This window comes from Jaculus jaculus, chromosome 2, assembly GCF_020740685.1.
Source record: "Jaculus jaculus isolate mJacJac1 chromosome 2, mJacJac1.mat.Y.cur, whole genome shotgun sequence".
Taxonomy (NCBI): domain Eukaryota; kingdom Metazoa; phylum Chordata; class Mammalia; order Rodentia; family Dipodidae; genus Jaculus; species Jaculus jaculus.
This window is the reverse complement of record NC_059103.1, coordinates 136928365-136933790: the sequence shown is the minus strand read 5'-3', so window position 1 is coordinate 136933790 and position 5426 is coordinate 136928365. Positions and strand designations below refer to the sequence as shown.

The 5426-nt window shown below is 42.2% G+C and overlaps 1 pseudogene; it reads right to left on the bottom strand.

Moving 5' to 3' along the window:
* Positions 1-3699: 3699 nt before the first annotated feature.
* Positions 3700-4971, bottom strand: LOC101597574 (annotated as a pseudogene).
* Between the last annotated feature and the right edge of the window lie 455 nt (positions 4972-5426).

Genomic DNA, 5426 nt, shown 5'->3' with positions numbered 1-5426 from the left:
AGGCCCTGGCGCGCCTATTCTCTCTCTCTCTTTGCCTCTTTCTCTCTCTCTCTGTCCATCACTTTCAAATAAATAAATAAATAAGTATACCTGTCATTCTATCTAATCTTTTTTTAAAAAAATATTTATTTATTGCTGTGAGTGGTGGCACATGCCTTTAATCCTAGCACTCAGAGGCAGAGGTAGCAGAATGGCGGTGAGTTCAAGGCCACCCAAAGACTAGATAGTGAATTCCAGGTCAGCCTGGACTAGAGTGAAATCCTACCTCAAAAAAACAAGACTTTTTTTTTTTTAATTGATTTATTGATTTGCAATCAGAGAGGGAGCTAGAGAGAAGAGAGGCAAACAGAGAGAATGGGCATGCCAAGGCCTCCAGCCATTACAAAGGAACTCCAAATACATGTGCCACTTTGTGCATCTAGCTTTATATGGTGTTGCAGTCAGGTCACATTGCTGGCAGAAATCACCCAATCAAGAGCAGCTTGTGGGGGAAAAAAAAAAAGGGGGTTTATTTTGGCTTACAGGCTCAAACGATGGCATGAGCAGAGGGTGGACATTACTTCCTGGCAAATATCAGATGGATAACAGCAGCAGGACAGTGTGCCAAACACTGGTGAGGGGAAAGTGGCTATAATACCCATAAGCCTGCCCCCAACAATACCCTCTCTACAGGAGGCATTAATTCCCAAGTCTCCATCAGCTGGAAACCTAGCATCCAGAACACCTAAGTTTATGGGGACACCTGAGTCAAACCACCACATTCTACCCCTGGCCCCCATAAACTGATAACCACCCATGATGTAAAATGCAATAAATTCAGTGCACCCTTAAAAGTCCCCATGTTTTTTTTTTTTTTATCAATCCTAATGATAGTCAAACATTCCCATAGTCTGAGATCTTTCAACTGAGCCATGATACCAAAAAAATCCCTCCAAACCTCATAATGACACACAACAAACACATTGCAAATGATGGCATTGGGCATAGCAACATATATCAAAAAACAACTCAACCAATACAAGATTTAAACAGGGCAAACATCAAACTCTGCAGCTCCAAGTCCAACAACTCTAACCAATGACAAGTTTGCATGTCCAAGTCCGATAAATCTAACCATCAACAAGTCTCTGGAGTTCCAATTCTGCCACTCTAGCTAGGCTACTCACAGTCCTGGAAAACTTCATCCAGTGCCAGCAGCTCTCCTTAGCAGCCGTCCCATGGTCCCAGTATCTCCACTGGGTCTCCTGCAGCCCATGTTCCATCCTCCAGGCAGGCAACCAGCAAACCTGCTTCACACTGCCTATGGCCATTTCCAAAACACAAGACCATGTTGCAAATTCAATAACCCTCTGTTTCCTGAATTTTTCCTACTCCACAGTATCAGGTGGGGTACCAATTTGCTAATCTAGGGGGGAATAAAGCAGACTTAGAAGAATAGGACACTCCTTCAGCATTCAGGCCTCTTCAAAAGAGTCTACATTCTTCCTGTTGCCCCAGTGCAGGTCAGCTGGTCCAATTTCAATGGTTGTAATCTCTCATACAATTGCAGCTGAACAGGCAGAAGTTTCAGACCAGACATTTCTTTCTGTGTCATATCCCTCTGCTCACACCAGTCCATTTCTATGCAATGCAACCCTGCACAAATTCTCAGGACATGGGCATAACACAAGCTTCTCACACAAACTGCTTTTTAGCCCAGTCCAGGCAAAGCTTTTTCTCACCCTCATAAGACAAACCTCACAGTCCATAGTGCTTACTGCATCCAGGTCTTTCAATTCTGACCAGAACAACCTATCAAGCTGTACTTACAGAACTATGAGGCATGTCTTAGGCCAGGGTTTCAAATCCTTCCACTTTCTCTCAAAAATCAGCTCCAACAGACCAAAGCCACACAGGTTTCTAGCAGCAACCCCACTCTCGGTACCAACTTTATCATTACAGTCAGGTTCACATTGCTGGCAGAAGTCATCTGGCCAAGAGCAGCTTGTGGTAAAAAAGGTTTATTTTGGCTTACAGACTCAAGGAGAAGCTCCATGATGGCAGGAGAAAACAATGGCATGAGCAGAGGGTAGACATCACCTCCTGGCCAATATCAGATGGACAATAGCAGCAGGAGAGTGTGCCAAACACTGGCAAGGGAAAACTGGCTATAATATACATAAGCCCACCCTCAACAATTAATACACTGCCTTCAGGAGGTGTTAATTCCCAAATCTCCATCAGCTGGGAACCTAGCATTCAGAACACCTAAGTTTATGGGGGACACCTGAATACCTTAATGGCTGAGTCATCTCTCTAGCCCTCTAGTTTTTATTTATTTTTTTTTAAAAATAATTTTATTTGTTTATTTTCAAGTAGAGAAAGAGAGTGTATACGCATGCCAGGGTATACTGCCACAGCAAACAAACTCCAGATGCATGTGCCACTTTGTGTATCTGGCTTTATGTAGGTACTAGGGAACTGAACCCAGGCCTTCAGGCTTTGTAGGCAAGCACTTTAGATGCTGAGCCATCTCTCCAGCTCTAGTTTTTATTTTTTTAATGGATGTTCAAATATATTTATTATAAAAACTACAGTGGGGGCTGGGGAAATGGCTTAGTGGTTAAGGCATTTGCCTATGAAGCCTAAGGACCCTGGTTTGATTCCCTAGGACCTACATAAGCCAGATACACAAGGGGGTGCATGCATCTGGAGTTTGTTTGCAATGGCTGGAGGCCCTGGTGTGCCCATTCTCTCTTTTTCTTTGCTTCTTCCTCTCTATCCCTTTCTCTCTCTCAAATAAATAAATAAAATATTTTTTAAAAAGTACACTGGGATAAGTTTATGTTGAGAAATAACAGCAATAAGTACAGTTGTGGAAAACAAAGCACTTACCTTGACACAAAGGCACACCTGAAGATATTGCAACCATACCACCCAGACCTCAATGCTTGCAGGGTATTTTGTATATGTTTCTTTAGAAACGCCACTCTGAAAGTAAGAGAATGAGTGCATACAATCATAAATGCATATTGATTATGACTTTATTTCAAAATTAGCAAATAGTTCTCCAGAGACACTGATAAGTAAACTTCTACAATGCTGCATTTTAGGTTTAGTTGGTAAAGAACACATTTAGCAAGTATGAGTTTATTTTTCCATGTAGAAACCTGATATAACAAATTAAAATCAAACATTTTTGTTTGAAAATACCAGTTTAAATGTAAGATTATAAAAAATGCATAGCTCTTTAATAAATGAATTGTATAAGAACACTCCCCTTAAATCGTGTTCTTTTTTTCTTCCTGTGCAAGTTATTTGTTATGCTGTCAGATTTCATTGTTACAGCACTAAAAGGCAACTATTTAGGTAAGAGGCAGAAAAAGAAAACAAAGGAATGTATAGTATATAAGGCAACTTATTTTTAGTTACAATAAGCATTTTAGGAAGACAAGATAAAAATTATTCAAAGCTCGTTTCGTTCTCGCTGGATAAACTCGATGGACTCAGTACCAAGCTCCCCTGTGCTTCTTTTTTTAAAAAAATATTTTTATTTATTTCCCTGTGCTTCTTAATAATCAACACCTTGCCAGGCGTGGTGGTGCACCCTGAGACTACATAATGAATGCCAGGTCAGCCTGAGCTAGAATGAAACCCTACCTCGAAACTCCCCCCCCCTAAAAAAATAGACACCTCTGTGGCTATATCGGTAGACTCTGGTTAGTCTGGGTACGAGCCACGGTATTCATCTGGCCAGTCTGCCTTGCAATCACCATCATGGATTTCAGACCCATTTGTTCCTGTGCCCTGGCTTCCATGGTGAATGGATGACGGGCTCTGCGGAGCAGCACAGTCAGTACCTGGGGTCACACACTTGCTGCCTGAGCTGATGCACGCTTAGCTCTTCCGGGAAGCTACTTTGTTGGCACCCGTGTGCAGAGAAATGGTTGGATTTGTTCACTGGCTGTAAAGTTAGCTTCTCATTGTCTATGTCTCTTCTGGTTCCTGGGGCTAACATCCCAGCCTGGCTGGTCCTTTTGTTGGTGCCCATCTGCAGACTAATCATGGTCTGGTCGAAAGGTCTGTCAGTTTGCATTTTGGGATCATAAATACGCTTCCATGTCATACTTGCCTAGTTGGCACATTTGCTGGTTCCCATCTGCAAACCAATTACACTTGAGCCAGACTTTAATATTCCTTCATCAAAATCTCTTGTTTGTTTTTCTGCGTACTTACCTCTAATGTCAATGGTTGTATGGAATCCTTTTGTTTTAGCCAGACCTGTGAGAGCATCCAGCCAGCATAGTCTGATCCTGGGTCATGTTATCATTCTCAAAAAGCTGATTTGTAGGGGTTGAGGAGATGGTTCAGAGGTTAAAGGCACTTGCTTGCAAAGCCTGATGGCCCAAGGCTTAATTCTCTAGCCATCCATATAAAGCTGGACAGGCACCTGTTTGCAGTAGCAGGAAACCCTGATGCACACACACACAGGCACATGCATACAAACATGGACACACATATGCAAATAAATGAAAACAAATTAAATTATCTTTAAAAATATTTTTATTTATTTATTTTAGAGAATAGTCACAGAGAGGGAGAGAGAATGGGAGTGCCAGGGCCTTTAGCCATTGCAAACGAACTCCAGAGCATGCACCACCTTGTGCGTCTGGCTTATGTGGGTACTGGGGAATTGAATCTCAGTCTTTAGGCTTCACAGGCAAGTGCCTTAACCACTAAGCAATCTCTCCAGCCCTAAAAGAAAAAAATTTAAAAGAGATCATTAATTTTAAACTAGTGATGTGTTTTCCTACTGTGAATCTGAATGGCTTTAATAAAGTTGCCAATAGTCTCCAACTGAGGCCGGTTCAGTGATGACTCATTGACCTTCACAGAGCTGGGCTGTAGCTTGCTTGTGAGTTCACAGAGAATGATACTCTCTCTCAGGCCCAGCTGGAAGTTTGTCTCAATGCTCATGCATGTCACCTCCTCTATCCAATTGCCCAGCTCTTCCTCTGCCTGGTGTGATCATACTTGGATGCACCCTCTAAGTCTTAAAAACAAACTGTCCTACTTGACTGCAGTTCCTTTCATGTCCATCCTTAGCAACAGTGGCTTAAAAGATTTTTAAGGGGCTTGAGGGATGGCTTAGCAGTTAAGGTGTTTGCCTGAAAAGCCAAAGGACCCAGTTTGATTCCCCAGGACCCATGTAAGCCAGATGCACAAGGTGGCACATGCGTTTTGGAGCACGTTTGCAGTGCCTGGAGGTCTTGGCGCACCCATTCTCTATCTGCCTCTCTCTCAAGTAAATAAAAAAAGTTTTTAAAAAGATTTTTAAGGTGAAAGAAAGGTTTCATTTCCTAGGTCAAATAAATGGACATGTCATGTCCTTTCTAGGATTGGCACACCAATCCTAGAGTGTGTGTTTCTAAAGAAACATGTCATGT